Source organism: Chelonia mydas, chromosome 14 (genome assembly GCF_015237465.2).
Source record: "Chelonia mydas isolate rCheMyd1 chromosome 14, rCheMyd1.pri.v2, whole genome shotgun sequence".
In the NCBI taxonomy this organism is placed as follows: Eukaryota; Metazoa; Chordata; order Testudines; family Cheloniidae; genus Chelonia; species Chelonia mydas.
Window position 1 is genome coordinate 37,942,536 of NC_051254.2, and position 12,653 is coordinate 37,955,188.

Here is a 12,653-nt window from a genome sequence, read left to right on the forward strand (position 1 = left end):
GAAACACAGGAAAATAAACAGGGATCAGAAGTGAGGGAAAGAAAAAGGAATAGAAAAGGAGAGTATGAAAGGAAAAGGAACAGAGAGATTTATGACATGTTACTGAATGTGAGAGTGTAACTCATTAATTCCCTATATTAATTCCTGGCCATTGGTGCTATTTTAGTGCCATTAAGAAAACTGTTCTCGTAGCTGGGGATCTCCTTTCCATGCTGTGGTTATTAAGGCTCCTTCTCAGCTCCCTTTACTTACCACCTTTAGTAATTACTGTAAATAAACCATTATAAACAATTCTTCTTTTGTTTGTTCCACTTTACTGTCCTAGCTGCAGTTGTCGGGGGCAGAGCCGTGGGATTTGCTGCCTGACTTGGTTGTGTCCCCCCAGTCCCCACAGGGAATATCGTGCCTCTAGGAGGAGAGTTTGGGTTTTACTGGGATGTGTCACTCTCCGGCCTGGGCTCGGTCTCTGTCCTGTGCACACCCGTGTCAATCAGGAATTGCTCAGCTGTGCTCTGCGGAGAGGAGACTGTTTGCACGGGGGGCAATCCATGACTTGGTGTTGCAATGCTGAACATCACTTAATGCTTAATTTGTAGGCAACTAGAAAATCATAGCCTGCAACTCTGCAAAGCTGAGTTGGGGGCCTAAATTCCCTGTATCATGCATGGGCATCACAGGCACCTGACAATAAGATTTACAAAACCCAGCTCACTTGGCAGGGAGCCATCTGGGGAAATGGCTACACTGGAAACTTCAAAGCGCTGTCGTGGGAGCGCTCCCGCAGCAGCGCTTTGCAGTGCGAGTGTGGTCACACGCAAGCCCAGGGAGACAGCTCTCCCAGCGCTCCTGGTTATCCACCTCCACGAGGGGATGAGCGCCGGGAGCACGGCTCCCAGTGCTGGGTGCCTGTCTACACTAGCGCTTTAACGCGCTCAGACTTGCTGTGCTCAGGAGGGTAATTTTTTCATGCCGCTGAGCCAGCAAGTTAGAGCGCTATAAAATGTAAGTGTAGACAAGTCCAAAGGTAGCCAGTGGGAGAGGCGACAAGGGAGGGGTGTCCTATGTCCTGCTCCCTCTCACAGACAGGTGCCTACAACAGGGCTGCAGGGGGGCCTCTATGTCTGCTTAGCAACCCACAGACAGGAACCCACCACCTGACGTAGATATTCATAGATATTTAGGTCAGAAGGGACCATTATGATCATCTAGTCTGACCTCCTGCACAACGCAGGCCACAGAATTTCACCCACCACTCCTGCAAAAAACCTCACACCTATATCTGTGCTATTGAAGTCCTCAAATCGTAGTTTAAAGACTTCAAGGAGCAGAGAATCCTCCAGCAAGTGACCCATGCCCCATGCCTCAGAGGAAGGCGAAAAAACTCCAGGGCCTCTTCCAATCTGCCCTGGAGGAAAATTCCTTCCCGACCCCAAATATGGCGATCAGCTAAACCCTGAGCATATGGGCAAGATTCATCAGCCAGATACTACAGAAAATTCTTTCCTGGGTAACTCAGATCCCACCCCATCTAATATCCCATCACAGGCCATTGGGCCTATTTACCATGAATATTTAATAACCAAAACCATGTTATCCCATCATACCATCTCCTCCATAAACTTATTGAGTTTAATCTTAAAGCCAGATAGATCTTTTGCCCCCACTGCTTCCCTTGGAAGGCTATTCCAAAACTTCACTCCTCTGATGGTTAGAAACCTTCGTCTAATTTCTAGTCTAAATTTCCTGGTGGCCAGTTTATATCCATTTGTTCTTGTGTCCACATTGGTACTGAGCTTAAATAATTCCTCTCCCTCTCCGGTATTTATCCCTCTGATATATTTATAGAGAGCAATCATATCTCCCCTCAACCTTCTTTTCGTTAGGCTAAACAAGCCAAGCTCCTTGAGTCTCCTTTCATAAGGCAAGTTTTCCATTCCTTCTCTGTACCTGTTCCAGTTTGAATTCACCCTTCTTAAACATGGGAGACCACAACTGCACACAGTACTCCAGGTAAGGTCTCACCAGTGCCTTGTATAATGGTACTAAAACCTCCTTATCCCTACTGGAAATACCTCTCCTGATGCATCCCAAGACCGCATTAGCTTTTTTCACAGCCATATCACATTGGAATCTCATAGTCATCCTATGATCAACCAATACTCCAAGGTCCTTTTCCTCCTCTGTTACTTCTAATTGATGGGTCCCTAGCTTATAACTAAAATTCTTGTTATTAATCCCTAAATGCATGACCTTACACTTCTCACTATTAAATTTCATCCTATTACTATTACTATTACTCCCATTCAGCCCAAGGCAGCAGTGGTCAAGAGTCTTTCCCACCTGAGTCCCAGCCTGAGGACTGTTTAGAGACCTGTGTGGAGTGAGCTGGGGATGGGGGAGTTGGTGTCTCAGTTTAGTTCCTAGTGGACAGATTTCTACAGCACTTTACCTAGGAACCTCCTGTTCCTCAGAGCATGGAGGCCAAGGAGTGAATTGGCCATGGAGACTCAGTTCCCCTTTTTATCCCCAGAGCTCATCTCACCAGACCAGAGTTGAAGAATATTAAGGAGTCCTTAGAAGGGAAGGTTGTACGGCCATGGGCTGTGTTGCGCCTGCTCTGAGGCTGGGAGAAGTCGAGAAATTCGAACTCCAGGCCCATTAGAGCAGCGACTCTGTAGTAAGCACTTATAATGAGTCACTAAATGAAATATAATCACGTGAAATTGTTTCTCTCCAGGTGTGAGAAGGGGAAGTTCCAGCAGCCAGAGGAGATTTCTCCTGAACTGGAAGAGCAAGTCAGCGATTTCTCCCAGAAAACTATTGTGCTAATGGAGACTCTGAGGAAGTTCAAAGGTACCCAGAAGGGATCTAGGAATGGAAATTGGGAAGAGCCTCTGAGACTGTGGGAAGAGAATGGTGCTGGTCAATTGGTTCACACTTAGATGATGCTTCTATTTAACTGTTGGGTGAGAAAGCCAGACATTTGGGTCCAAGACACTCAGGTTGATTAATTCAAGCCTTTGTTTGCACCAGAAACATGCTTTTCAATGACAGTTACAAAGTAAGAAATGACTCATCGACTTTAAGGTCAGAAGGGACCATCATGATCCATCGACTCTGACCTCCTGCACATTGCAGGCCACAGAACCTCCCCACCCACTCCTGCAATTTACCCGTAAACTCTGGCTGAATTACTGAAGCCCTCATATAATGATTTAAAGACTTCAAGTTACAGAGAATCCACCATTTCTTCTAGTTTAACGTCGGTAAATGATACGTGCCCCATATGGCAGAGGAAGACAAAAATAAACCCCAGAGTCTCTGGCAATTTGATTTGGTGGAAAATTCCTTCCCTATCCCAAATATGGTGGTCAGTTGGACACTGAGCATTTCAGAAGATCCAACAGCCAGGCACCTGGGAAAGATTTCTCTCTAACTCAGAGCCCTTCCCGCACCCCCCCCCCGACTCGTGCCCCATCACCAGCCATTGGGATATTTGCTTCTAGCCATCGCATATAGAAAGAAGTGCTGGTCAGTTCCCTTCTCCTGGGACATAGGTGGGTCACGGGGGATTTCTCCTAGGAAGCTCTAATTACCCGACTGCCCGACACCCCTGAGAGATTTGACACTGAGCCCTGTGTGCTGGGCTGTGGGGGATTCACCTCGGGGAGACGTTGCTGGGAGGTGGAGGTGGGGGGTGAGGGATCCTGGGCTGTGGGGGTGGCCAGAGAGTCTGTGGGGAGGAAGGGAGGGATCAGCCGTAGCCCTAAGGGGGGGATCTGGGCTGTGCAGTGGTGGCTGGGTCAGTTCCGGGCTCTCACCTCCCCTGTGACCCCCCTGCCCCTGAGCCGGGCCCCCAGCAGGATCCGGGTTTGTCTGGACTGTGACCGGGGGCAGGTGACATTTATCGATGCTGGTGACGAGGCCCCGATCTTCACTTTCCCGCCGGGCTCCGTCCCTGGGGAGAGAATCCGCCCCTGGCTCGGGGTGGGGTGGGGAACCCGGCTCCGCCTGTGTCCCTGAGACCCACAGCAGAGGGGGGAGAACCGGAAATCAGCCTCTCTAGCCTCACGGACCCCAGTCTCTATGGCCTTGGAGGACTCCCATCTACCCAGCCCCTGGCCCCTCATCTCTACGACCCCTGGAAGCTCCTCCCCCTCCCTCCCTGCAGCCCCCTGTGGTGGGAGGGGGAGGGGGAGGAACCCCTGGGGCTGCAGGAGGGGCAGAGGGGCCCTGAGGGGCAGAGGTGGGGGCTGGGCAGGGACCCAGCATGAATCAATCGGGGTTGGGGGGCTGGGGAGAAGCAGCAGCAGGGAGCGGTTTGTGCAGATCTCTGGGATTGGATCTCACGGGGTCTCCCAGCCAGAGCTCCTGCCGCAGGGGCCCAAGTCACTTCAGGACAACTGGTCGCACTGTCATGGTCCCACACACATGGCGGGGGTGGTGGAGGGGATGGGTAGGGGGTGCAGATTGCTAGAAAAACCATTGTATAACTTTAACAAAATCATCATTCGGTCAGTCTCATGATTTTTTTAAACTCCTGAGGTTGGCAGCACTGGGGGGGGGGGGGGGGGGGTGGCGGTGGCGGGGGAGCAGGGACAGGGCAGGTTTAACCATAGGGATTTAGAAGAAGCAAGAAGGAAAATGTGAATGAAAATAAAACAAGAATAGAGGGACAGTCCAGGAGAAATAGTGGAAAATATAAATGAGAAGAGTGACAGGAAACTCTCCCTGACAGGGGAACCAGCCCAGGCGCAGCAAGAGGGGAAGGGATAAAATTGGGGGTGGAGAGGGGTAGGATGGAGCACCCATGGGGGCTGATCTCTAACAGGGAGGGGAGGAGAGTGGGAGAAACACAGGAAATTAAACAAGGATCAGAAGTGAGGGTAAGAATAATGAACAGAAAAGGAGAACATGAAAGGAAAGGGAAGAGAGAGATTTATGACATGTTACTGAAAGTGAGAGTGTAACTCATTAATTCCCTATATTAATTCCTGGCCATTGGTGCTATTTTAGTGCCATTAAGAAAACTGTTCTCGTAGCTGGGGATCTGCTTGCCATGCTGTGGTTATTAAGGCTCCTTCTCAGCTCTGTTTACTTACCACCTTTAGTTATTTACTGAAAAATAAAACATTACAAACAATCTTCTTGTTTGTTCCACTTTAATGTCCCAGCTGCAGTTGTCGGGGGCAGAGTCCTGGGATTTGCTTCCTGATTTTGTTGTGTCCCCCCAGCCCCCAGAGGGAATATCGCGCCCCTAGGAGGAGAGTTTGGGTTTTACTGGGATGTGTCACTAACCAGCCTGTGCTCTGCCTCTGTCCTGTCCACACCCGTGTCAATGAGGAATTGCTCAGCTGTGCTCTGTGGAGAGACGGCTGGTTGTACAGGGGACAATCCATGAAGGGACTTGGTGTTGCAATGCTGAGCGCCACAGGGCCTAGTTTGTAGGCAACCAGAAAATCACATTCTGCAAAGCTGAGTCAGGGGCCTGAACCCCCTAGACAATGCAAGTGGGCATCAGAGGCACCTTACAGTGCAATTCACAAAAGCCAGCTCACTAGGCAGGGAGCCATCTAAGCGAGACAAGGGGAGATGCTGACAAGGGGGAGGGGTGTCCTAAGCCCTGCCCCCTCTCACCGACAGGTGCCTAAATCGGGGCTGCAGGGGGGCGTCGGTCTCTGCTCAGCCACCCACAGACGGGAACCCAGCGCCTGACGTCCGGTTGCTCAGGCACCTGAGGCGTTTCTTGCTGGAATGAGGTAGGCACCTGCCTCGCTCCACACACAATGTGAGTGTGCGGGTGGGGAGAAGGTGAAGGTGGGTTTTGTGATGTCACCTGCCTTATAACTTTCACCCCCATGGTGAGAGCCCTCAGCTGGCACGTGGGAGACCCAGGTTCGACTCCACTGTCTAGAGTAGCTCACGAATGTGAGTACCAACCTCAGGGCAAACAGTTACAAACCAGGGTACAAACCCCACACTAGGTACCAAATGTGAACCCCTCAAGCACTAGAGCAGCCTGAACATGGAGTCACAGACAGTCCCCTTGGGTTCTCCGGTCTATCTTGCTGCTTTTCTGCCTCCTCCCCTGCTGCATCTCCCTGTTCCCCTGCTGGGGCTGCCACATTCCCAGCAGCAGAGTCGGGGGAGCTCCTGGCCACAGGTATCTATGCTTCAAGCCACCAGCTGCTCGATCCTGGCCACAGAGAATGGTGGAAGACGTGGAACAGGAGACAGCCTCTCCCCAGCCCAGGAAGAACCATTAATAGAAACCTTCCCACCCCAGGACAAAGGGAGCAGGAGGTGGCAGCCCTGGAGGGAGAGACCCTTATCCAGAAACAGGGAGAAGCATCCAGGAAAGAGCCCCCCTCAGCCCAAGGAAAGGGATGTGGCAGCCCTGAGGGGGAGACCTCTCCATTCATGTCTCCAGAACCCATCTGGTGAGAGTTAAGGGGGTTTGGATGCTGGGCAGTGAGAGGGTTTCTGTTTACTGGTGTGTGAGTCTGTATCCCAGACCTGGTGAGGTGCCATCGGACGGCAGTGAGGGGAACCCAAGCATCTGAGCCCCAGGATCCCCAGATAATTCAAGTCTCTGGGGCCGGAACAGAGCCCATCCACTGCTCCAGTCTTGGGATCCCTAGGCACATTCTTTGGGGACTCTCCCCCTATCTGAGGTGTGAAACCCGCTGCCTAACCCCCTGCCTAATCCCCTGGTGTAGAGCTGAGCCTCAGTAATATGTCAGCAGCCCCCCCATCAGCTCTCTCCCTCCAGCCCCCAGTGCCTCCCACCTGCCATGGGCCCCACCAATCAGTGCCTCCCCCTCCTCCCCATGCCTTCTCCCTGCCACAATCAGCTGTTTCACATGCATTGGAGGCTTGACAGGGGGGGAAGGGGCAGTGGCCTTGGGGAAAGGGGTGGAGTGGGAGCAGGGCCTGGGTCAGAGCATGGGCTTGAGCAGTGAGCACCCCCGGCACATTGGAAAGTTGGCGTCTGTAGCTCCAGCCCTGGAGTCAGGGCCTATGCGCCACCCCGGGTATAGGGAGTCTAGGCCCCTCACTCAGCTTTGTGCATTGCAGGGCTGTTCCTGTGACCCTCTAGTGCCCAGTGTCTCTTGATAAATGTTGTCTCTGATGTCAGGGCCAGCCTTAGGGGTGGATGGATGGGCGACCACCCAAGGGTGCCGTTCTATGGGGGGAAACCTCTGGTGCAGGGTGCCCCTCCTGCCCCTGCTGCTCTGCTCCCGTCTGCAGCCACCACTGCTCCTGCCCCCCCCGCCTTGGAGCCGCCCCTGGCCACCCTGTTCCTGGGAACCTCCTGTCTACTGTGCAGAGTGGGGTGGGGGCGGGTGTGGACTAATGATGGGGTGTCCCCCTCCCCCACCCATGTATCCTGTCGCTGCTGATCTGGGGTGTGGGGACAGGAGTCTCTGCTGCTGCTTCTGGGTGAGGAGTGGGAGATGCTGCTGTCTGAACAAGCCTTCAGACTAGTGAGTGCTGAGTTTAAAGTGACAGTGCGCTGTCTCTCTCACACACCCACACACTGTCTCTCACTCCCCAGATACACACACTCTCCCCCAACACCCACTTGTATTATTGTTGTCGTTACTTCCTGTTGAAATGAGCAAGGCACCTATGTTCTCTGTAATTTTATTCTTTCAAAGATGGTTAAGGATTGCAGGGCTGTTATTTTAGGGGTTTTTTTTGACTGGTCTGCGCATTTCATAGTTTTATTTCTCTCTTATGCTTCAATTTAATTCTTTGAGGAGTGAGTTCTAAAATGCCTAACCTGTCCTGGCTGGAGTAATTCTCATTATTACTTTTATTAGCATTTTGTGCTTTGTCATTCATTACTTAGCCCTGGTCTACACTAGGACTTTAGGTCGAATTTAGCAGCGTTAAATCGATGTAAACCTGCACCCATTCACACAATGAAGCCCTTTATTTCGACTTAAAGGGCTCTTAAAATCGATTTCCGTACTCCACCCCTGACAAGTGGATTAGCGATTAAATCGGCCTTGCCGGGTCGAATTTGGGGTACTGTGGACACAATTTGATGGTATTGGCCTCCGGGAGCTATCCCAGAGTGCTCCATTGTGACCGCTCTGGACAGCAGTCTCAACTCAGATGCACTGGCCAGGTAGACAGGAAAAGAACCGCGAACTTTTGAATCTCATTTCCTGTTTGGCCAGTGTGGCAAGCTGCAGGTGACCATGCAGAGCTCATCAGCAGAGGTGACCATGCAGAGCTCATCAGCAGAGGTGACCATGATGGAGTCCCGGAATCGCAAAAGAGTTCCAGCATGGACTGAACGGGAGGTACGGGATCTGATCGCTGTATGGGGAGAGGAATCCGTGCTATCAGAACTCTGTTCCAGTTTTCGAAATGCCAAAACCTTTGTCAAAATCTCCCAGGGCATGAAGGACAGAGGCCATAACAGGGACCCAAAGCAGTACTGCGTGAAACGTAAGGAGCTGAGGCAAGCCTACCAGAAAACAGAGAGGCGAACGGCCGCTCCGGGTCAGAGCCCCAGACATGCCGCTTCTATGATGAGCTGCATGCCATTTTAGGGGGTTCAGCCACCACTACCCCAGCCGCGTTGTTTGACTCCTTCAATGGAGATGGAGGCAACACAGAAGCAGGTTTTGGGGACGAAGAAGATGATGATGATGAGGAGGAGGTTGTAGATAGCTCACAGCAAGCAAGCGGAGAAACCGGTTTTCCCGACAGCCAGGAACTGTTTCGCACCCTGGACCTGGAGCCAGTACCCCCCGAACCCACCCAAGGCTGCCTCCTGGACCCGGCAGGCGGAGAAGGGACCTCTGGTGAGTGTACCTTTTAAAATACTATACATGGTTTAAAAGCAAGCATGTGAAAGGATTAATTTGCCCTGGCATTCGCGGCTCTCCTGGATGTACTCCCAAAGCCTTTGCAGAAGGTTTCTGGGGAGGGCAGCCTTATTGCATCCTCCATGGTAGGACACGTTACCACTCCAGGCCAGTAACACGTACTCGGGAATCATTGTACAACAAAGCATTGCAGTGTATGTTTGCTGGCATTCTTTATCTCTCTGTGTTATCCTCAGGAGAGTGAGATATCATTCATGGTCACCTGGTTGAAATAGGGTGCTTTTCTTAAGGGGACACTCAGAGGTGCCCGTTCCTGCTGGGTTGTTTGCCTGTGGCTGAACAGAAATGTTCCCCACTGTTAGCCACGGGGAGGGGGGAGGGTTGAGGGGGTAGCCACGCGGTGGGGGGAGGCAAAATGCTACCTTGTAACGAAATCACATGTGCTATGTATGTAATGTTCACAGCAAGGTTTACCCTGAAAGAGTGTAGCCACTGTTTTATAAAATGTGTCTTTTTAAATACCGCTGTCCCTTTTTTTTTCTCCACTAGCTGCATGTGTTTCAATGATCACAGGATCTTCTCCTTCCCAGATGCTAGTGAAGATTAGAAAGAAAAAAAACCGCACTCGTGATGAAATGTTCTCTGAGCTCATGCTGTCCTCCCACACTGACAGAGCACAGACGAATGCGTGGAGGCAAATAATGTCAGAGTGCAAGAAAGCACAAAATGACCGGGAGGAGAGGTGGCGGGCTGAAGAGAGTAAGTGGCGGGCTGAAGAGAGTAAGTGGCGGGCTGAAGAGAGGGCTGAAGCTCATATGTGGTGGCAGCGTGATGAGAGGAGGCAGGATTCAATGCTGAGGCTGCTGGAGGATCAAACCAGTATGCTCCAGTGTATGGATGAGCTGCAGCAAAGGCAGCTGGAGCACAGACTGCCACTACAGCCCCTGTGTAACCAGCCACCCTCCTCCCCAAGTTCCATAGCCTCCACACCCAGATGCCCAAGAACATGGTGGGGGGCCTCCGGCCAACCAGCCACTCCACCACAGAGGATTGCCCAAAAAACAGAAGGCTGGCATTCAATAAATTTTAAAGTTGTAAACTTTTAAAGTGCTGTGTGGCATTTTCCTTCCCTCCTCCACCACCCCTCCTGGGCTACCTTGGTAGTCATCCCCCTATTTGTGTGATGAATGAATAAAGAATGTATGAATGTGAAACAACAATGACTTTATTGCCTCTGCAAGCGGTGATCGAAGGGAGGAGGGGAGGGTGGTTAGCTTACAGGGAAGTAGAGTGAACCAAGGGGCGGGGGGTTTCATCAAGGAGAAACAAACAGAACTTTCACACCGTAGCCTGGCCAGTCATGAAACTGGTTTTCAAGCTTCTCTGATGCGTACCGCGCCCTCCTGTGCTCTTCTAACTGCCCTGGTGTCTGGCTGCACGTAACCAGCAGCCAGGCGATTTGCCTGAACCTCCCACCCCGCCATAAATGTCTCCCCCTTACTCTCACAGATATTGTGGAGCGCACAGCAAACAGTAATAACAGTGGGAATATTGGTTTCGCTGAGGTCTAAGCGAGTCAGTAAACTGCGCCAGCGTGCTTTTAAACATCCAAATGCACACTCTACCACCATTCTGCACTTGCTCAGCCTGCAGTTGAACAGCTCCTGACTACTGTCCAGGCTGCCTGTGTACGGCTTCATGAGCCATGGCGTTAAGGGGTAGGCTGGGTCCCCAAAGATAACTATAGGCATTTCAACATCCCCAACAGTTATTTTCTGGTCTGGGAATAAAGTCCCTTCCTGCAGCTTTTGAAACAGACCAGACTTCCTGAAGATGCGAGCGTCATGTACCTTTCCCGGCCATCCCATGTTGATGTTGGTGAAACGTCCCTTGTGATCCACCAGAGCTTGCAGCACTATTGAAAAGTACCCCTTGCGGTTTATGTACTCGCCGGCTTGGTGCTCCGGTGCCAAAATAGGGATATGGGTTCCGTCTATGGCCCCACCACAGTTAGGGAATCCCATTGCAGCAAAGCCATCCACTATGGCCTGCACATTTCCCAGGGTCACTACCCTTGATAGCAGCAGATCTTTGATTGCGTGGGCTACTTGCATCACAGCAGCCCCCACAGTAGATTTGCCCACTCCGAATTGATTCCCAACTAACCGGTAGCTGTCTGGCGTTGCAAGCTTCCACAGGGCTATCGCCACTCGCTTCTCAACTGTGAGGGATGCTCTCATCTTGGTATTCATGCGCTTCAGGGCAGGGGAAAGCAAGTCACAAAGTTCCATGAAAGTGCCCTTATGCATGCGAAAGTTTCGCAGCCACTGGGAATCGTCCCAGACCTGCAACACTATGCGGTCCCACCAGCCTGTGCTTATTTCCCGAGCCCAGAATCGGCGTTCCACAGCATGAACCTGCCCCATTAGCACCATGATGCCCACATTGCCAGGGCCCATGCTTTCAGAGAAATCTGTGTCCATGTCCTGATCACTCACGTGACCGCGCTGACGTCGCCTCCTCGCCCGGTATCGCTCTGCCAGGTTCTGGTGCTGCATATACTGCTGGATAATGCGTGCGGTGTTTAATGTGCTCCTAATTGCCAAAGTGAGCTGAGCGGCCTCCATGCTTGCCTTGGTATGGCATCCGCACAGAAAAAGGGCGCGGAACGATTGTCTGCCGTTGCTCTGACGGAGGGAGGGGCGACTGACGACATGGCTTACAAGGTTGGCTTACAGGGAATTAAAATCAACAAAGGGGGTGGCTTTACATCAATGAGCATTTCAGGCAGGACTTCATGGAGGGTTCCAATAAGAAATGGTGCACCTAAGTAATTGTTCTTATTGGAACAAACAGGTTGGTCTGGCCTCTGATTGATACATGGCTAGATTTACCTTGCTGCACCTTCTCTATGAGTGACTGCAGTGTGACCTAGAGGAATGAGTCCCCTAGACGGGGGAGGGGGGGAAGCAAATGAGTACAAAACAAATCTGGTCTATTTCTTGTTTTGATCCACTCCATCTATCTTTTACATCTTTGGATGGCAGCAGACGGTGCAGAAGGACTGCAAGCCATCCACATCTCATGGCTGCTCGGCAGAAGATGGTGCAGTAGGACTGCTAGCCATCCTCATCTCTTGCCTGCCTGGCAGAAGATGGTACAGTAGGACTGCTAGCCATCGTCATCTCTTGCCTGCCCGGCAGAAGACGGTACAAGAGGACTGCTAGCAATCCGTATCGCCTGCCTGCTCACCATAAGATGGTTCAATAGGACTGACTGCAGGACTAAAGAGAATGACCTGGTCAAGTCACTCCAAATTTAGTCCCTGCGCCCATGTCTGCCCAGGCGCTCCTGGCCGACGTGGCCAGGAGCACCTCGGACATGACGATGACGGCTACCAGTCATACTGTACCGTCTGCTGCCACAAGGCAATGGGTTGATGCTGCTGTGTAGCAATGCAGTACCGCGTCTGCCAGCACCCAGGAGACATACGGTGACGGTTACCTGAGCGGGCTCCATGCTTGCCGTGGTATGGCGTCTGCACAGGTAACTCAAGAAAAAAGGCGTGAAACGATTGTCTGCTGCTGCTTTCACGGAGGGAGGGAGGGAACGGGGGCCTGACGCTATGTACCCAGAACCACCCGCGTCAATGTTTTATCCCCATCAGGCATTGGGATCTCAACCCAGAATTCCAATGGGCAGCGGAGACTGCGGGAACTGTGGGATAGCTACCCACAGTGCAACACTCCGGAAGTCGACGCTTGCCTCAGTACTGTGGAAGCACTCCGCCGAGTTAATGCACTTAAT